General features: G+C 43.9%; 1 protein-coding gene across 13 annotated transcripts in view; it reads left to right on the top strand.

The window, feature by feature from the left end:
- Nucleotides 1-22008, top strand: part of SDCCAG8 (SHH signaling and ciliogenesis regulator SDCCAG8) — a 235448-nt gene that overhangs the window by 194951 nt on the left and 18489 nt on the right. The window lies entirely within an intron of this gene.

Genomic DNA, 22008 nt, shown 5'->3' with positions numbered 1-22008 from the left:
TAAACATATAATTGCTTTGCTTCAATCTATCTTGATCACACTCAATTGGGCTAAGAAACCGGAGGCTCTGGAATTTAATAAATGACCCTAAATCAAAATGTCTACTCCAAATTCAGCTTGATAGAAAGCCAAGCTGGTGTCACTATATCTCGCTCTAGGCAAACCCGGTATATTAAATCCAAATTTCCAAAATGGATTAGTTAAGTGGTCATTCCTCACTTAGCAACAGAATCCTTGTAGTAAATTTTCCTCGGAATGCTTATAAACTGTGATTCAGTTGGTTAGAACCCTCTGTGCCACATTTCAAGGGCAGAGTACATTTGAGGATGTGACCCAACAAACCAGCCATTTCATGTTTCTCCCAGGATTTGTTAGGGCACTTATCCTGGGCCCTAAGGGAACAAACATGGGTCACAATGGGCTCTGAGCCCAAGGCATGCATTTTCAGAGACTGGAGGAGTGGAATGATTACCTTCCCCTAGCGGGGAAGGGGGCACGCAGGGGGAGCTCGGAGCACTAGCCTCCCCTCTGGTCTTCACCAGCCAAGTTTTGTGTGTCCTCCAACTCATCCAGGGCATGCAGCAGCTTGTAGAGTTTGTCTTGATGGAAAGTCTTGCCTCTCCTTCCTCTTCTTGTGTTGGTCAACTGAAAGGAAAAGCCTGATGTAATTAGGTGTGAGAAGATGGGTTAGGTTCTGTCTTCATCCTTGATCCTGCCCTTGCCAGTGAGGAAATTCCTTCCCTTACAGTTCTGGAGCTGGTCTGGGTCATGCAGGTGCAGGTCATGTGTTCACTGGGCCATTCGGGTTATTGAAAGCTAAAAGATGTGTGTGGGGAGGTGCATCTTAGGGGATTTGTTCACAGAGCCTGCAGTAGAGTCAGGACAAATTTGGGCAGACAGTGGCAAAAGAAAAAGTATTTTTAAAAAATGGATGCCTCAGTTATAATGAAGGCAGTGTGGAAGAATCTGCTTTGGAAAAAGATTTCTTAGAAGACATTAGAGTGAGCTGTTAGCTGTGCCTGTGATTCTTTTCATGCAAACACATAAGGAAAATAAGTCTTTTTCGCCTTTATTTTTATTCTAATATACCTAGGTCAGAGTGGGTCACTCCCAGCATTAAAAAGGGGAGGTGGGGCCAGGGAAAGTAGTTTACCTTTTGTCTTTGGTGAGAGGGAGGTTCTTTCTTTCTTTTCTTTTTATTTTGAGGGGGCAGTCTTCCATCTTTATTCCCTCTTTCTCATTGTGCTTTTTCCTGGACCTTTTATTATGCTTTTATTTAACTTCCTATTGTGGGATTGGCCTGGGGGAGGGGTGTGGCCAGAGCTCAGCCTGAAGGTCTTTTGGTGGATGCTGTATTTTTAATAAATGTGAAATACCCTCATCGTGCTGTCTTCTAAAGAACATTTGTTTTTTAAGGGTCTTTGTGCATTCATCTGGGGAAAAAAAAAAGCAACCAAATCTGCTCTATTCAAATTCCAAATTCTAGGGGAGCAGATTGTCACAGAATATACAGAGATGAACTTCCAAAAATGAAAATGGATGCAGGAATTAGAGGTATTCATCTCGCATGCTAGAAACATTAGTGCTTGGAGTAATAAATGGGTGTCCTGCTTTATCACAATTGGCTTATTGATTATTTCCTAATTTTTCTTTATGCAAAGAATCCTGTGGATATTCAAGTTTAGCCTGTGTCTCTTGTGTTGATCCTGGAGAAACGAAGGAAGTTTCATTCTCTCTGTCCAATCACAATGAAAATTATCACAAAACTAGAGATAACTCATGTAAATGTCCACATTGTTTCAGAGTTGGTTTTGCATCCAAGGCACAGTTCTTTCTTTTTAAATGTAATAAAGCAGCCATGCAGAAAATAGAGGGAAAGAATCTACCCTTTAAGTAGAAATGCCTTGGCTTTGCCTGGTGCATCAGTCTCCATTTTCATAATGGCTTCCCACCATTGTTGACTGACATTGTGCATTGAGAAATGTTTTTTTTTAAATGCAGTATATTTATTTCCAAACTTTTTGCTGGTGGCAGTCCTTGTGCAAACATGACATTTGTACTGTTGGTGGTTGATGTCAAAGTACAGTATCTTAAGTTTAATGTTTCATTAGTTTTAGAAAGCTTTTGTCATTAATGTATTGATTGAAGTCACTCAGAATTGATTCTTGAAAGATCATTTCTGTGTTTGTATGATTGCAACCTCATGCATGCTTTATGAATTTCATTTGGCACTCTCCATCCCCTCAGTTAAGTGGTTATCAAGGGTGGTTATCATCACTTACAACATGAGGAAAGCAAGAGACCGAGACTTTGTTGACTTGCACTGAGCCAGCATTGCTGCTGGACTGGCATGTGCTTTCTTCTCTTTTTGGCTGCAATATCTACCATATCTCTCTGTGTCAGAAATATAATTAAGCATCCTGGTATGGATAGAGATGTCTCTGTAGGAACCTTCAGGATCCATCCTGATATGAGGTCTCAAGAGGTACAAGACACAGTTCAATTTGATCTTGACTTTGTGTCTGAGCAAGTCACTAATTCTAGGAGCATACTTCTTACAAAGAAATCTGGTCATTCAAGATGATGATCTTACGATCTTTGCTATAAGAGTAATTCATCCACACCTTCAGCCTTATGGGCCCAGGACCCTGTCTGTACTCTCATTTCATGCCTTAAGGGTTCTTGGTTCCAGACTTCTTGACTCCCAGTTTTTGTGGTTTGATAGCCATTATACATTGTACTAAACCTGTTGCTACCATGTACAAATTTTCTGACACACCTCACAGTAATGATAATTATTACATACTACATAATTATATAACACGTAATAAATATGTAGTAAATTATCATTACAATTATTATCATTATTATAGCAGCAGCTGGGGCACCTGAGTGGCTCAGTCACTTGAGTGTCCAACTCTTGATTTTGGCTCAGGTTACGATCTCAGGGTCATGGAATCAGGCCCTGTGTCAGGCTCCACACTCAGCGTAGAGTCTGCTTGTCCCTCTCCTTATGCTCCTCCCCCTGCTTGCTCTCTTTTTCTCCCTCAAATAAATAAATGAAATCTTTAAAAAAAGAATTATTATAGCAGCAGCTAACTTTAGATAGTATTGTCTTTGTTTTAAGTACTTACCTTTATTAACATGTCTAATTCTTACATCAACCCTATGAGGCAAGTACTACTGAGGAAACTGAGGCACAGTGGAGTCACACAGCTATTACAGGACAGAGGTGGAAGTTGAACCCATGCAGCATTGCTCCCATGTCTATGAAGAAGGGATGCAGATGTGAAGAATCTTAGGAATATTTTAGCTCCCATCATACCAATATTTATTTATTTATCTATTGACTGATTGATTTTTAAAGATTTATTTACTTATTTGATAGAGCAAACCTGCAGGGAGGGGCAGAGGGAGAGGGAGAGAGAGAATCTTAAGCAGACTCCGCAGTGAATATGGGGCTCGATCTCACGACTCTGAGATTATGACCTGAGTAAATGAAAAGTCAGATGCTTAACTGACTAAGCCACCCAGGTGCTCTGCATGCTACCAATTTTTAAAGAGTTCTTGCTGTGGTACCAATCAAATATGGTATTATTTTATGTTTTCTGAGCTGCTATCCTGGCACTAAACCATGACTGTGGTCCCACAGCAGCATCCAATCAGTATCTGGAGTCCCAACATACATGACGTAAGTGTTGTACACATATCTTACACCTGAGTATCCTGTGTCTCCATGTGAAAACCTGACATGCCGATCAGTGGGATAAAATGTGGGTAGAAAGCCTAAAACAGTCACCCTCTCAAATATGTTTCTGTTACCTTAATTTGAGATTGATGAATAGTGAGAAGGAAATGAAGAGTAATGATAATTTAAAATAAAGGAATGGCAGGAAGGGCAATTTAGTAAAATCTTTTCTCCCCATAATAAAAAACGTCGTTGCTAAGTATGACAATTTACTGTGACATGACACTCAGTGCCCTACAAGAGGTTTGCCTGACTCCAGAGCCTGCGTGCTCGCTACACCACACTGTCTTTCTTCCTCTAAAGGGGATGATGGTACCAGTGGACCTAGAGAAGCAGTGACTCTCGGGGGACTTGTCAAGACGCAGTCAGGTAGATTCTGAGAAGTGTTGCCAGGAACAAAAGTCACTGGAAAAGTGGAGGAACCTTACAAAAAGGCTACCTGGGGACAATAGGTGTATGTCAAAGAAAAAAAAAGGACAACCCCTTGCCCAAGTGTGAATAGAAGGCAATGCTGATATACTCAGGAAGGCAGTGAGTTTCTCATCTGTTCGCACATGTTTTTGAACATGTTAATGCTTTCCACATCTTACCACTCAGGGAGAGTATTGCCTATCTGTTGCAGTATGTTTGTTCCATTTTTAGGCTGTGTGTGGCTCCTTTCTGTTACAGTGGAGTATTAATGTTATGGATCTGAGTGGAGTATGAATGTTATGGATCTGGGTGGAGCAGAAGGGTGTTATTCATCAGCAAGACCCAAACTAGATTTATAAAAAAAACTTTAATTGAGCAGTTTATCAGGTGTTAATCATGTGCATATATGAAATATAAATGTATATATGTTTTCTCTTTTTTGTTCATCCAATTAGAGGCCTCTACTTAAGGCAAAATAAAGAGACACAATTTTTTTTTCCACAAAATGCATGGTTTCTTCCTTTAAATGCAGAGTTTGTGCAGTGAGCACTATTGAATAAGAGTGTCTCTATGATTTGCAGCAGCGCAACTATCAGTTTTCCCTGAGGGTACACGTGAGGTTGGAATCAGTAGCAGCCAGGAATGGTCCACCAGCGTGCTTAACTGGCAAAGTGACTGATCACCACCTCACCACTGTGAAGCCTGGAAATTTCCTCTTCACTGACAGTTGACACAGCCCAGTCTTGGGGAACATCTAATTGGACATTTTAACACAGGCAAAGATGTTTTGGAGGATAAGCAGCCCAAACCTCCATTTCCACAGCTTGAGGAATCATGGGTCCAGTGGGGGCAAAGTGCCAAGGGCGCATGTTGATCATTAAGAGTGGGGGGACAAGGCTGGGGGTGAGTGCATAACTTTCTCTCAGTGATGTCACCGTCACGCTGATAAGCTCCCAACGTCCAGTCTTGCCTGGGAGTTCTTACTCCCGTTTCCTATTTGTGTGCACTTCTGCCAGCCATTTGTGGGGCTTGCTGCATCTCTCAGGTGGTTGAAGTCAGCGGCCGTTTGCCTGCGCCTTCCAGCTCACCTGAGGGGAACCATGATTCCCAGTAGGGCACTGCCTGTTGTATCTTATTGCTTAATTATTATACCTATTTAATGCCACTTAGAACATTGTCAGCTGTTGAGAAAGGGTAATTATCACTAGTCAAATGAAAAACACTTTTTTGGCTGCCTTACGGATACACATTTTACTGGTACCTTGATACATAATGAAGCCTGATAGCAAAACTTTTGCTTGTCTCTTCTTCAAGCCACAGCTGTTTCCCTGCTAAATTCATCCCATCTGTCTTCCCTTCCGTAAAGCTGTAGGCAGTATAGCATAAGTACAGAAGCAGTTCAGTGCTATTTTGGATAAACATAGCTGAAATTTGAATCTTTGCCATTTGCGATGCACACATTTTGTTTTACTGCTGTAAAGAGAGCTGTCAAAATACAACTACATGGATAATTTACTAAAATACAGTCAAATATAAGGTTGATCAAAGAGAAAGTACAGTGGGTCAGCATGCCAGTTCCCTTATGCACTCTGAACGGTGTCCCTGGCCTCGCCATCCCGTGCATGCTGGTTGGGGAAAGCAGCATCTCTGCAGTCTTTGTTTTAATCCTGCAGTGTGGCTTCAGGAGTTAGCAGTTCCTTCTGTCTGTGGCATGACTAGCAGAGTCCTTGTGAGGCTTTAGAAGTCCATTTTCTTAGTCTCCAAAAAATCTGCATCGATGGGAAACATTTTCTCTCTTGGCACATCCAGTCAGATTTGCACTACATTACTATTCTGCGGTGTTTTGAAACTGATTGCACTGAAACCTTTGTTATCAGTTAGTACATTTTATTTCCATCCTATTCTATTTCAGGGTTATTGGTGCCTGTAAATGTACTGTGGTGCCTTTATGTTATTGTTGTTTATCAGTAACACACAATGCTGTGGAGTTAATGGAGAAACTTTCTTGAATGAATTTGTCTTCTGAAGTCAAAGACTACTCACCTGCCCCTGGGCCCTCAGCTCGCACACCTGTTTGTTGCCTTCCTTACCCATGTGCAAAGGTCTTTGTAGAGGTGCGGTGACCTCTGTGAGGGGAGGGGCTGGTATCCAATATATTTGGGTAGCCACTGTAACTGGAGCTCAAAAAATGCATTTGAATTCTGTTTAAACAAATCTAACTGAATCACGTCACCTCAATGACATCACTCTATGATTTCTTAATCTCAATCAGAGGAGGTTAGATTTAACTTGCCTCCTTTCCACCAGTGAGGTTTTTCTCCTAGCACAGTGAGGTTTTTCTCAAAGCATCTTTGCAAAATTCCCACAAATATGGATCTTGTTAACAACCACATGACTTCCTTGGAGTGAAATCCTATCGGTCTGGTTCTCCCCCATTTCTCAGTACCCAGTAGAGAGGACATTGGAAGTGTTTGGTAAATGTATGTTAAACAGATGAATGTTGTGGTCTTTTCTTCACGTTGTGGTAAAGTCCCTGCCTCTTGGTCAGCTAGAAAACATGAGCATCTATAGTGTGTATGGTATTTAAACAGCTTTAGCAAAATCATAGTGCTGCTGAATCTCCAGCTGCTGCCAATGAAATTGTTTTCCTAGAAAGTCCCCAAGGCCTTCTCTGCACCAAGGCATTGCCCTTTCTTTCATCTGGTTTTCTTTTAGGGGGAAAAAAAAAACCCACATTCTTCAGAAAGCAAAAGCAACATGACTTCCACAGATGAAACTAACTCTACTTCAACTGAATGTGGAAATGGTAGCTTTTGCTGAGGTTTCTTTGAAAGCTCTCTATGTAGAGCAAATCTTTGAATTTATACTGTGGTGCTATCTGATTTCAGGCCAGTAGGTGCTTTATAAGCACAATCTATGATGCCAGCATTGCAATTCCTTCTTTTGTTCAACACCTACCTTTGGTAGGCTCTGTGCTGGACATTGTGGATACCCATAAGAACCAGCCTCTTAGTGCTGGAGACAGTTACAATGCTCTGCAGTAAAAGCCATAAAGAGGAACTCAGAAGAAGGAACAGGTAGGGGGAGATCAGATAAGGTTTTGTAGAGGAGTGATTCTTGATTCCTAAAGAGAACACAGTGCATGCAGAGAGAAAAACAAAAAAAAAGACCCTACTTTTTCTAACCATATTCTTTGGATTCCACACTTTGAAAGATCATTTTATTTATTTTATTTTTTTAAATTATTTTATTTGAGAGAGAGAGAGAGTGGAAGGAAGAGCAGAGGGAGATGGACAAGCAGACTCTGCACTGAGCATGGAGGCCGACATGGGGCTCGATCCCACAACCCCAAGATCACTACCTGAACCAATACCAAGGGTTGGATGCCTAAACAAGTGAGCCACCCAGGCGCCCCTAGAAGATAATTTTAGAGTTAAGACCCAAGATAAGAAGCAGCACGTGATTTCTGTCTGACCTCTTTATGTTCCCAATGTTGAGGCATGGTTCTATGCCTCCTGGTGGCTCAGTCAGCTAGCAGGGAGTGTTCCCATGGCTGTCCAGCCAAGACTCAAGCACTTCTTATAATGCCCCTATAGCAAAATCCAATCACAGTGTGGGTCTCTGAGCAGATTTTTAACTTGGGAGGGAGAAAATAATATACATAACAAAACATGTTCTCTATGGTAACATTACTCATTTAACTCAGCATATGATGAGTTTTGTGAGTTTTTCAGTAATTCATTGACACCTTCTCCCCATCTTTATGATAATTCTAGAGCCTGTGCTTTTGACTCCATTTGCATGGGAGGTACTCTCTGCCATCTGTGATGGGGAAGATAATGAGACCACTCTGCCACATGGGCACATGCCCACACAAGATATTTAAAAAGCAGTATCTCCTGGAAATACCTGTCTGTATAATCGTGTGAACTCTCAGTGTTCCTATGAAATTGAGTAGGTGTAGGTGGCTGTTGTCTAGAGAGAAGGATAGAAATAACCCTTTATTCAGAACCTTGTAAAGCAAGTTGGGTTGCCATGGTCAGATCCTCTTGACCCAACATTGCTGACCTGGTTGGACACAATGATATTCATGGAGGCAACAAAAGTGGCTAGCAAGAGTTAACATGGCCCTGACAAACACTTGATCTTCTGAGTAATATTTATTTTTGGAAATTTCATTTTAAAGGGGTAGTGGTATTGGTGGTACTTAAACTATTTTTTTTTCTTCTGAATATTGTACACTTGGGCTTTTTGGTCATACTAATTGTTTACAGGGAACTTGCACACACATTCCCATTCTCTGGATTGAGCTGGTGGCTCTGTTGTGAACCTGCCTCTTTATTTCCACAGGAGGTCACAACGTAGTGATTCGGTCTTGTCTTCAGGTAAACGATTACAAGCACTGAGTAGATATTCACTTCACTAGAATTTGCTTTGAGTGGGACAAAGACCAGTGGATAGTTATTTGAGACTATACTTAATAGTTGACTGTACAAGTGAGCCTGCTACAACTTAGTTAACTGGGATGCCAGGGAATTACTAAAAAAATCTAATTAATACACATTATTAAACATATTTACACACACTGAACTATTTCAAACCAGTAATGCTGGAATAAAGACAAAATAATACTGTGTATTTACATAACACCATAACACCTCTCGTTCGAGGAATCTCAAGCCTTCGCTAACTCACTAAGCTGTACAGCACCCCACGAGGTGCGTCAGAAGTAAGGTAGAACAAAGCAAGACACTGGAAGAAGGAGAGAAGCAACTGTGCTCACACAGGGTGATGAAGATAGTGGGTGGCCCCTTGGCATTGGAGTTCAAGTCACCCCGAGGTAAGGGAGCACGAGACTGAAGAGCATCACAGGCAGTTGTGGATTTTGTCTCCTAATCTGGCCACGTGGTCCACTGTACAACATTCCCTAGACCCAAGTAAATATAAATTTTTTTCTCTCTCTCTTAACCAGAATTTTTTACCAGGGTGTGACAGTCTACTTTCCAGAGATGCCCCCAGGTGGTCAAACACAGCTAGTCAGTGGGAAAGGTGTTGGTGAGCCTCGGGAGGGTCAGAGTTGATGCCACATCTAGCAGCTCCCATAACAGGACTGGCCTAGCACTGTGAGCATGTTCCAGAGAACATTCCAGGACTTCTGTGGAGCACCTGGGGCAGGGCTGGAACTGGGAGCAGCCGAGTGCCAGGAGAACCCTTGTGAACACAAGAATATGAACAGACCACTGGGAATAGTGAATACACATTTAGATTTTTAAATAGCATACATTAGCATCTTGGAATGAAGTTTGAATTTGATATTCTATTGGATTTCCAGAAAGTTTGGTGCTGGGATTCAGTACTCCTTTGGTTCTGCTACACACTGAATTTATTCACCTGCTCCTTTGAGGAAAAAAAGGAACTTTCTCTCTGTGTGTCTTTCTCACAGTAAAGCCTTTATTGTGGCTTAACCTTTCAGATTTTGGGATAATTTAGGTGTCACATATACTCATGATAAGATAGCTTTCAGACACTATAATTTAAGTGTCTCTGAAATGTAATAAATAGAGCTTTGTCTGGGTTTGGGAAATAATGTTTTCTTCCCAAACAGCTGTTCATTTGTATTAACAATTTTCTCTCTCTGGAAAGGCAGTATTTCTGTTTTATATCTAATCTTGTCTCCCATCACGTTAGCTGCCTTCACTCCCTTGCTGTGGCAGTATTTTTTGTATCCCCTGAGTGCCATGGGCAGAAGACAAGGCTGACCTCAGGGGCTTCCAGGAGAGAAGACACCACATGTTTTTTTATTCCAGATCAGAGTCCCTGTATACTTAGTGGGGCTGGCTGGCTGATTTCACTGCCTTTTCATTTTATCTGAGATCATTCAGGAAAGGCATTTAAACAGTAACTACAGGCTGAACTAATCTATGCCCCCTTCTTCAACTGCAAAGCAAGAGATCCTTGGTTTTTTATTTTAGGGCCCCTAAACACACCCAAAGAGGCCATTTCTGAGGCAGTGATGAAGGCAGTCACAGCCAACCATGAGTCCTGGCCACAGGGGCTACCTAGATATATCAGGTGCTGGCCCTCCCTTCAAAACGGTCACAATTTGGGCCTACCCAAGACTTGTGCACAAAGGGAAAAGGAAGCAGAGAATCACATGCGTGAGAATATGAATCAGATGAAGTCTCCCAATAATCTTGTGAAACAGGTGGGACAAGTATGGGGAAAAAGAGATTTTACTTTGAAGAAATTTGGGCACAGAGAAGCTAAGTAGCACCAAATTCCCATGGCTGGTAGGCTGAGAATCATATCCTTTCCTACTAAATGTCCCTGAGAGTCATCGTAGGGAAGGGGCATTCAGAGTGTGCATTCTGAACCCAGATGGCATGGTTTCCAGTACTGGCTCTGCCCACCCCTGGGCTCTGTGATGTGGGGCAAGCTACTTAACATGGGCCTAAATGTCTCCATCTGTAAGATTATGACAGTGGTGTTATGGATCTCGTGGGGTTCTTAGGAGGATTGCGTGAATTATTACAGAGAAATGTTCAGAGCAGTGCCTGGCGCATGGTAAGTAACTCAATCAGCATTAGCTTTGTGAGTTGCTAAAGTGCTTGGCCCAGAGACCAGGGCATAATCAGAGCTGGTACTTTTCCCCAGGAGGGGTGGGTATTAAATAGGTCCTCCCCACACCTTTAGCTAAATTAGAATAAAACAGCATTTTTGTTCTCGTGCTGTAATCCAGAGCTATTCCAGCCTTGAAATGAATGAAGGACAAACAATTCACAGTGTCTGCCTCTGGGGCACTGGGTCTCACCTTCAGGGGTATGGTTAATAGCCCTACATTGACAGATCAGAATGCTCCCATTCCAGAATACTCTCAAGAACCTTAAATCCTTTAAATTTGAAATCCTTGGGGCACTTTGTATTTCTACAGCACTCATTCCAAGCATCACATCTCTGTTCACAAATCTCTTATGCTCAGACCCTTCTGGAAGCTATTGACTGTTGATTGAAAACGTGACTAAAGATTTATGAATCTGGAAGCATTGAAGTGATAGCAAAGTTGGTTGGTTGGTTGGTTGGTTGGTTGGTTGGTTGGTTGGTTAAAATCCTACTCCATTCTGAAACGGGTTGAAGTCAGTGGTGAAATTAGGAATCTAGAAGCAGTGGGGGAACTGGGGATTTTGGAAATCAGTCCGAGTGCAATCAGATGGAGAGGCAGAGAGGGAAAGAGCAGAGGTCAGATAAAAACTCACCTGAGATGACAGCCCCTGGGGTCCCCTGCCCCAGACGCCAGAAGAGAGAGGCACAGGGAGGGGTCGGGGCTTTGTCTGGGGAGAGCTGTCTGCTTAGGCACATATGTGCATCACAGCTCCCAGGGCCCCACGTCAGCATGTAAGCAGCAGCCTGCAAATGTTCTAGCATCCCAAGCAGATAATTTGGATTTAGAAGCCTTCTATTGATAGTTAATTTGTATTGAAAAACTATTCTCTTGATAAGAAATTTCTAACAATATCAGTGATGTTAAACTAGATTTCAAATACGTAATGACAGCTCTGTCGGTGTGTGTTTCTGTGTGCAGTGCATTCAAATGCACATGCCATGTCCTGCTTTAATTTCTCACTGTGCTGTAGGGAGCACCCAGCATTTAGGCTCTGTGTAAATGTACATGGTTGGAATCACGGACCCTATAGAATCTACTAAGCATGTGTGGACATTTGGTAGACAAAGATTTTTATGCTAGGAAACTTCCTTATCAAATGTCCAGTAGTAGCGTTACTTAAGTTCCATCCAAGGACAGCATGGTATAGACAAAGGAGCACCAGATTTTAAACAGAGACATCTGGCCTGCCTTCACTATTTTATAACTATTGTTAGGATCATAGGTTCAGAGGATAGACCTGGAATTGCTTTCTAGCTCTCCACTTACTGTGTGAGGTAGGCAAGATATTGGTGGCATCTCTGATAAAATGAGAATCACAATAGTATCAATAATACCTTCTTTAAGAGAAGGTTAATGATTAAAAATGGCTGGGGAATCACTTAGCATAGTAACTGCACAGAGAAAAGGCTCAATAAATAGTAATAATAGTTCATATTGTTTATTGCTTTAGTTTATTATTATCATTTTATTTATATTTTTATTATTATTTTTTAAAGATTTTATTTATTTATTTGAGAGAGAGAGGAAGGGCTGTTTTCAGAGTTAGGTAAGTGCATGTATGTGGAAGCACCTCGCATATGCTCTGAAGCACTTTATTGAAAATATTAATAACAATGATTGTGTTTTCACTTACTGAGAATCTACAGTGCCTGGCACTTTACACATTGTCTCTAATTCTCCAAATAGTCCCGAGAGATAGTAGAATCATTTTATATTGAAAATGAAACAGGCTTAGAAGAATTTGCCTGGGATCATGCTCAGATTTCAACCTAGATTTTTTTTTTTTTTTAAGATTCAGAATCATCATTCTACATAGCCACATCTCAATGGTAACAACAGAATTGTCAATAATAGTTTATTGTTCCTGTTGATAATAGAATCGGGCTTCCAGCATCTAATCTGAGCAGTTGTGTCTTCAATGAGTGGTATAATATCCTCTGCGTGTATTTTATATTAAAACATATGATTTTGAGGAAATGAGTTTATTATACACTTGAGTGTGTGTCTGTCTATAAAGCCCGAGGCTATGGAGGGAGTTTCAGAAAGAAGGAACATGTGCCCCAAGACCTAGGCAGTGGTAATGTGGTCTGAAGACTTGTGCCATCCTCATGGGGGATATCTAAAGGGCAGACTTTTTGAATGGCTGCATTCTCATACTTTCATCATAACATTCAATGCTTTTTTAGTCGCTCCTCATGTTTTTACATTTTACATTTCACTTACATGAATTTTCATTCATAGTGTAGATTTCAAGTAAACGGAATTTACAGCTTGGTGCTCTCGCCTGCATATGAATTTGAACTAGCCTATTGGTCGCCAGCTGACAGTGGTCTGCTCAGGTGGGCATCCTGGACCCAGGGCAGATCCTAGGAGGTGTGTCTGTGCAGCAGTGTCCCTGCAAACCTGACGGGAGGTTGATGTGGCTTCTGGGGTTGGCAGTTCCTAGCTGCACAGCTTTGCTGAAGTTCTGCTTCTTTTTTTATCCTTATTAAGCCTCAGCCTCCACATCTATTAAATCAAAATAATAATACCTGTCCCTTAGTTTCCTTAGATTCATCTAATTCCCTTAGATGAAGGGATATTTCATTTAACTTGCTCAGCACTCAAACTGCAGAGCTTCCTTTCCACCCTTTGACTTATGAAGAAAAAAAAAAAGGTCTTTGCAACAGTAGATTATTTGGTTTGCTTTTTTACCATCTCTCATTTCCACAGACTTGGAAAACCATGCGTGGGCAACCAACACACGGTTCAGACAAATTTCCAAGATCAAAAACTTAGCTTTTCACCTGTAGCCGAATGGTGCCACCAGTGGGGCTGTCCCATCTGCAGAGGGCTCTCTGCCAGGGTGCCGAGGGAATGTCCCAGCTGTCCCCAAGTCCCAGAGGCTACAGCAACTGCCCCTCACCCCCACTTTCAGATTTTTGCTCCCGAAAGCCAGAGTCCTGGCCCGCATCATTCACAGGCGTCCACCGTCTTTAAGTTCTTAGTTTGGGAGAAGCGCATCACTGTCACCTGTGTCTTTCTGATTCCTGGCCTGATAAAATATTTTAGAATATTTTCCCAATCCCGCTCCCCCACCCCCAACTGTTCTAAGTTACAAATGGCCAGATTTCAGTCATCAGGAGAGTAGAATGTATTATTTTTTTGCAGCCTGTCTTTCTGGGGGCCGGATTCCAAGGAGGCAGCCCGTGCGCTCACAGGCCAGGAGAGCCAGGATTTCAACAGTGTCAACAATCTTTGCTCATCATACCGAAAAGCAGTGGGTCGGTGCCGGCTCATTAGCATACAGCCGCGCCGTGCTTGCTAACAAAGCAGGCTCTGAGTATCTGCTAGTTTCGCAGCTTGTCTGTCTTCCTTGACCAAAAAGGAGGAGAAATAGCTTCAGGCAAGGGTGCTGTCCCTTTCCTGTGGCAAGAAAGCATCCCAAGGATTCCCAGAGGGAGAGCTTTGAAGTGGTTTGCAAGTAATCAGGCTTTGGAAAAAGGAGACCAGCCATCCTTTGTTTTTCTAATCTTGTTTTAAATCATGACTAGCAAATAAATCGCCCTGTTGTCAAGTTAAAAAAAAAAAAAAAAAACGAGCGAGCGAGTCCTGAATAATATTCGATCATCCGATCATCCCTTTTAATAGTTTTGTTTCGTTAGCCAGCTTCCAAAGAAATAACTATTCTGTGGGCAGAGGTAACATGCATGCCCTCCTCTCGGTCTGTCTCTCTACCCCTCTTTTGTTAGGGGGATGGAGGGGAAGAAGAAACATACAAGCAGATGTGCTGCTAGATCTACAGGCTTCTGCCAACCATATGGCATCTTAAAGAAAGATGGTTGGAGCGTCTGGATTAGCAAAGAGTCGGGATGGGAAGCCATGTGTCGTGTTGGTACAGGCAGTTGTTTGAGCTCTCTCTAAATGGCTTCAGGAGATTGTGTAATAGAACAAATGGTCCTGCGAGCCCAGGAACAGCCTTGCCGCTGCTGGAGAGGCAATCGGCCCTCCGGCGGGTACTGCTTCCCTTTTTTCTCCCCCAGTGTTATGTATTCTTCTTTTAGTGTTCTTCAAACTCGGAGAATTGACTCTGAACTTTGCAACTTAGAATGACGCTCCCGGCTCTCCCTGCCTGGATGTCTGCCTGAACTTTCCTTTCTCTCTGACCTGGAAATTAATGATCCTTGGGTCCTCTCCCGTGGCCCTCTGCGGGGGGTCTGGGCACCGCGCTCCCCTCCTTCTGGTGCCTCCTGACAAAGGCCTTTCCCAGGGAGCTTGCCTGGCTATTGGGGGTGTGTGCACTCCCACCAGAATTTCCAGAAACCCTAAGAGATGGAAACTCTTCTCATTCCTTAGTGGGTCATCTCAGAGTTTTATGCGGCCCCAGGTGTTGAGCACATAAGAAATGTGTCCCTTCACTATTCTGGATCTTGTGTGTGGCATTAAAAAAAAAAGTACTAATTCCATAGCAGCGAATTCTTTGGACATTCAGGTCACATGAGCCGTTTACCGAGAAGTTTTGGTGACCTCAGGACTCTATTCCCTGATACAAAATGTTTAAGAGGTGGCTCTGTGATTCAACGCTTTGACAGTATTTTATCCATGGCCAAATTCTCTGTCCGTTCTTGTTTTGAGAGATGGAGGCAGAAAGACCCAGGAGCCCTTCTGGCAGGGCAGATCTTTGCAGTTGTTCTCTTGAGCAAGCTCTTTGGACATTTTGGCTGCATTCTAGGGCAAACAGATCTTATTTTGTTGTCATTTCAGAGCCACTAAAGCATTCAGTGCAGCATCTTTAGCCACTAGAAAGTTGGGTGTGCCTCTCCATTGAGATGGATGACCATGTCTGAGGCGCCATGGTGTATCATACATTGTGGTTCACGGAAGGTGCGATGAGTAGCTGATTCAGTGAAAGAACTGGTTGAGGTATCTGACCAAATGATCAAACCAGTTTTATGATGCTGCCAGTCTGGTGGGAGTCTCTGATTGGTGCCTAGTATGTGCCTCACACCTGAATTACAGTAACACCTCCTTCGGGGTCTGAGCCCCCCCCCGCCCATGACAAGTGGGGAGGCCAACTGTACAAGCCCCAGAGAATGGTAGCAAGTAAGGAGTGAGCACCCAGGTTACAGAAAATGCAAGCTCTGGTCAACTGTGGGAAATGTCTACTACAACTTCTATCTAAAGTACTTTGAGGGATCCCTGGGTGGCGCAGCGGTTTGGCGCCTGCCTTTGGCCCAGGGCGCGATCCTGGAGACCTAGGATCGAATCCCACGTCGGGCTCTCGGTGCATGGAGCCTGCTTCTCTCTCTGCCTGTGTCTCTGCCTCTCTCTCTCTCCCTCTGTTACTATCATAAATAAATAAATTTTTAAAAAAAATAATAAAAAAATAAAGTACTTTGAGCAATGAAAATAGTTTATTTTGCTGCATAATGATGCAAAGGCTCCCCTTGCCCCCAAAAGAAATGAAACCTAGAGCATTTGCGACTGGGCTCCAGTGGGAGGAAAGGGCACAGTGTCTAGAAATCTGCACGTCTTCACACTGTCGTCGTTTTTGTGTACTTGTGTCTGAGGCAAATGATTTTTACTGTCTTGACACAGGGTCATCTGAAAATTACCTCTGGAGATTGTTACCAATTTCTTTCATAAATAACTATTTTCTTTAAGAATACCGATATCACCCAGAAATTTCAGATTGAGTGCTATTTCATTTTGTGAATTCTTTGTATTAAAAAATCATTCCTATCTCATCTACACAGGTTATAAACACATTCCTTTGTGCCCCCCGCCCCCCCCCCCCCCCCGGGGCTCATTTCATGTTGAACACCTCAAGTGTTAGGCTGTTCTCACTTTGTCTTGGGAACGTAGGATCTGGGGAGATGAAGGAGGGGCGCAGAGGGGGAAGTATAATTTTAATTGTTATCTACCAATTGGAAGAAATTACCACTTTAATCCCTTTTACCATCCAAGTGTACATGGGCCCAAATTTGTCAGCATTAGAATTTCTTGAAACAATGCAATTAAACTGCAACATATTTCCTAACATTCTTAATTAAGACAGTAACTGAAAAATGTAGATTAACAGAAGTTACTGTTTTTATCAACACATTTTCTTTCTTTCCCGCCACCATCACATCCCCCTCCCCCCATCCCTTTTTGCTTTAAATGTCTGATGTCAGTTTCGTCCACATGTACATTATGCACATGGCACGAAGAAACAAAGTAAAAAATTCTCTTTTAATTCTGAGCTGCATGCCCAGCGCCACATGCACTGTCTGTTACATGTCGCTTCTTATGAGGTTCATGCTGGGAGTTTCTTTTTAAAGGCAAAGTGTTTCTGAAGGAAAGAGTTCAGGTTGCGCAGATTGTGTTAGAAAAACCTCACTCTCTCCGAGTGGAATTAATATACTGATTATTCTGTGCAGGCTCAAACTGGCAGCGTGTGCAAAAGTTCAAGAGTATCTGGGAATTGAAATATGGAGGGGAATTGGAGTGAGTGGAGACAAAGCAATGGGAAGTTTTATCTAGAAGTGAAACTAAGGGTAACTTTGTAAGGATACGGAGGGAATTCAAGTAGGAACAACTGTGTCCTAAAGCCGCTTAAATTATTTTTTACGAAGTCCTGTTTCTCGTGGCACATTTTAGGACAGATCGTAAAAAACAGTTGGGTTATTGGACCATAACGGGGGGATCCGATAAAGCAATGTCATGCTCAGCACCTTTTAACTTTGATGTGCTCGAGTTCTTCAGATGTTTGACACTTTGAGTTAAGTAACAGGAGAAGCCTAATCACTACCAGAAATTAAAGCGGGCTGTAATATTTCTTCGGCCTATTAGCCAGGATGTTTTTCCTGTTCTAATCCGAGTCTTCCGCGATCAACAACAAACGATTAATGTTTGGTTTACAAATAAGGACTTGAAAGGGAAGAAAAGCAAAGACGGTCACGCTGCACCTTTCCCATCACCAGGAAACCAAACTTTTTTTCACTTCGGGGAAAGAAGTGGGGACGTGAGCCCGGAGTTAATGAGGCTTTCGCCCATCTCCTTCCACCACTGCCACTTCGGCCTCAGCCTCTCCTGCCGCCGAAGCTCAGAGCCCCGCGCGACCCGCCTCGCAGCCCCGGCCTCGGCCTCGCAGCAGGTGCGGGCGCCGCCCCGGCTCCCCGACTCCGCCCCCCCGCCGGCGTGGCCCGGAGGTCGCGGCGGGCGCGGCCCGGGCGGGGGCCGTCTGCGGGGCGCAGGGAGCGGGAGCCGGCCGCCCCCCGCCCCCCGCCCCCCTGCGGAGGGGCCGCCCCCGGGCCCGGCGCTCGAGACGGCCTGAGAGCAGGTGCAGGTGCGCAGCGGGCGCAGGGGGAGGTGGCCAGCGCGCGGTGGGAGGCCGGCTGCGAGCTCCAGGCGCTCCCAACTCGGTCCACGGGATCTCACTGCAACTCTCAGATGAAGCTTCTCTTTGGCAGCATCTAGAATATGGGGGGAGGGTGCGCATATGACAGCTACTACCTTCTGTTTAGCAGTTGCTCTTTTGTAAAGCAGGAACTTATCCCTGGGGATGATTTAGTGCAGGGTCCTCCCATTGCCGCGAGGATCAGGGCTGGAGGGCTGGCCGTATTCTGCACCCACACGTCTTAAAATGCCAATATGCAGCTTGTGGGGAGAGGCAATGGCAAGGTAAGTCTGTCCCCAGCCTGCCACCACTGTCCCGCCCGTCCTCTAGCCCCTCACTGCCTGGTAATTGGCCGTCAGGGCTCTTGTTCCCACTGCTGCTCTATCACAACCACCAAGGAACTGACCTGTAGAGATTAAATGTTGTATGGATGATTTAGCATACCTGGGGTTTCTTCTTCTTAAAACCTGGGCACTGCTGCCCACAGGGGATTCCTAGTCTACCCAGCAGGAGCTCACCAGGGGGCCTGTGCCATCAGGGCCTAGGGCACAACACTGAGCCCCGGCTGCGGCCTGCAGTGTGCTGCCTATTGTGGCTGAGGTAGTCCCCAGGAAGCCCCTTCTTTCCCTTTCCTTCCTGTTCCTCTCATTCAGGAAATCTTGATTTAAGATACATATTTTGCTCTGTTAGGAACATGGCCCCACTGCCATAGAGAGAAAGCCCCTGACCTCCTCAACCATACTGTCATGAGGCTCCCAGCACTCTGAACTGAAGCCTGTCTGTCTCTCCTGCTGTCTCAAGGACTGCATGCCTTGGACACGTAGCTGGCTTCTGCTTGGAGCATCTAAAAGTTGATTGATGACAGGGAGGTGGTGGTAGCCTTCCTCATTCTAGAGCAATCTTAATATTCCATCTCCCTGCCACCTCCCTCAGGGCCACAATGGTTTCCTGAGCTACTTGGGGCATTTTGTGTCCTGGTTCTATTTTTTTTTTTTTTTTTTTTTTAAATAGAGGAAGGAGAGTTGGAAGCCTAGACTGGTTCTCTTGCCACTTTTAAAATTCAAAATTTCCTAGCCCAAACATTAAACCGTTGATGTAATTGGTTCCTTCTCCCTGACGATGGCATGCAACTGGGCAGGATCAGACTCTTCCTTCTGCTGCCGGAGCCCACTGGAAACCAAACGAGCGGCCGGCCCTTCTAGCTGGAAGAGCTCTGCCACCACATTATCCCAACACTCATCACTGTGCAGAGGACCCCCTTTTACTAAATGATTTATTACTCTTAGCAGAATTCCTTTGGCTGCAGATTTTATTTCTGAGTCACTCTCTTCAGCTCAATTGGTCGCCTTCAGTTACCGTGGCAACCAGCAGATGGGGTTCTTTGACAAGGGTCAGCAGGGAGGCTGCCTGGGTATAGACTATAGATGGAAGAGGAGCTAAATAAAAAGCTTTCAGCATTGACAGTTCTGTAGTGGCTTGGCCAGGAGTACTTATCAAATTACTTGCATTAAAACCTAATTAAGATATGTGCCAATCCATGTACCGTAGTGATTGGATCTGGTTACTTAGCTGCTGTGGGCTCACTCTTACTGGATCACACCTCTGTGACCAATTGGCCTATCCCAAGGATGGTCAAACATGAAGGAATAGAGAGCAAGCTCGCCACATTGTGAACCTGGTATGCTCCAGGACTGCTCCCAGATGGTTTGAGTGTCCGGGAGCACCAGGGGGACCTCATTGGAAACGAATCTTCACGCAGACACCACACTGCTGCGAAAACTCCAGAGGGTCGAGGCACCTGGGGGGCACGGTTGCTTAAGCATCTGACTCTTGGTTTCAGCTCAGGTCATGATCTTGCAGTCATGGGATGGAGCCCTGCATTGGGTTGCATGTTCCGTGTGGAGTCAGCTTGAGAGTCTCATTCCATCCCCCTGTGCTCCTCCCCCTACTCTCTCTAAGTAAATAAATAAATAAAATCTCTTTTTAAAAAAAGCTCCAAGGGATGCCTGGGTGGCTCAGCGGTTGAGTGTCTGCCTTTGGCTCAGGGCATGATCCTGGGGTCCTGGGATCCAGTCCCACGTCGGGATCCCGGCATGGAGTCTGCTTCTCCCTCTGTCTGTATCTCTGCCTTTCCCTGTGTGTCTCTCATGAATAAATAAATAAAATCTTTAATATAAATAAAATATTTTTTAAAATTTGTTTTAAAAAAAGCTCTAAGAGGGCAACTGGGCAGGAGACTCAAGTTCTGATAGTTTCATATCTGGTTTTAAGATGATTTAATTGTGTTGCAAATAGTCCTCAAAATAAAACTGATCTTTTAATTGTGCCAGATAAAGACATGGTTATCTAAGTGCAAAGGATCTTTTTGGTAGGGAGGAAAGAGCACATTTTAGGATCAGGTGACAAAATTGGAAATCGGTAGTTTGGAAAAAGATATTATATCTATTATATCTCTGTTCCAGTACTGCACTTGAAAATATACTATGGTATATTGGAGTGTCTTTATCATTAGGATGTACGCTGAGGTCTATATATTCGATTTACTGTCCAATGACTCAGAAAGCAATAAAAAATATACATGTGTGTGTTAGAAGGGGTGGACAGAGAGAGCGAGCAGAATAATAAATGGGTTTAAATGATAACAACAAAAAAACCCGATAACAGTAGGTAAATTTGGATAAAGGGTATGTGGGTATTCTTTGTACAATTCTTGCAACTTTTTATAAGCATGTTACTATTTCCAAATAGTTTTTAAAAAGAGGATGCTTAAGTTTAAGTTTAGGTAGGGAACAGTATGAGACACAGTCTGAGTTTTTCTGCTAGGATTTCTAAATGGCCACGAGCCAGATGTGGCCTGGATTCTACTCTGCAAACACTGTGATTTTCAACCATTCTCACTCCTCTGTCCCATTTGGTTTTGCACAGTGTCCCTGACTGTTGCTGCCTTAAAAAGAGCTGGCTAAAGGTAACTGAGGCTTAAGGCAAGTGGTGTCCTGGTTCTGGAGAGTCTCAGATTCTTGACGCATCAGCTCCAGTCCCTACTGTTCCACGGTGCAGGAAGGATCCTTTCTTCCTGCCAGGCCCTGCAAGGGGATCACAAGATCAGCTTGTGTCACCTAGCACTTGCTCTTTAGGATGACAAGGCAGTGATGCAGCAGATGTTCTTGGAGTTCTGTGATGAAGCTGAGTGAGGCTCATTTCCAGTGGATGCTCTGTTTTAAGCAGTTGGTCTGTGAGAGAGCATGGTGGCACTGTCAGAGCCCTCAGGGTGCTAGGACATGGGGAGCCAGCCCACAGCAAGCTCTCCAAATGGGTCTCTGGAGCCTGGGGCCTCTAGTTTGTGCATCCTTCATGCCCACACCAGTCTGGACTAGTCGGTGTGGTGTCCAGACTGAGGAGGCCACAAACTGGTTGGTGACAAGATAAGAACAGAAGCAGTGTTTAGAAATGTTTATGGCCATCAGTGCCCCAGTGTTTTTATGGTACTTCCCAAAACTCTAAGTTGGCAGCAGAGTGGAAATTTAAAAAGGAATAAAAAGCAAACCTCAAACCGTCCCTCCCCTGGGCCAGGTGGAAGAGAGCTGGTGTGGGGTTCCCCAACCCCCAGGCTTCGGAGAATGACTCTGTTCTGTTGGCTCCCACTGGGTCACCCAGTGGTCACCTTTCTCATGGTCTTTGCCGAAAATCCTTATTATTTTTAGTGTGGAAAAGAAGTCAGGCCTTTTTCTAAAGGATTCAGACAAGCTTTCCAGAGCACTGGATTTAGGGTCAGGAGACATGGGTTGCGGTCCTAGATTTCCTGCACACAGGCTATGTGACTATGGGCCT

This window comes from Canis lupus, chromosome 6 (assembly GCF_048164855.1).
Source record: "Canis lupus baileyi chromosome 6, mCanLup2.hap1, whole genome shotgun sequence".
In the NCBI taxonomy this organism is placed as follows: Eukaryota; Metazoa; Chordata; class Mammalia; order Carnivora; family Canidae; genus Canis; species Canis lupus.
Note: the sequence above shows the minus strand (reverse complement) of the source record. Positions and strands in the feature narration are given on the sequence as shown.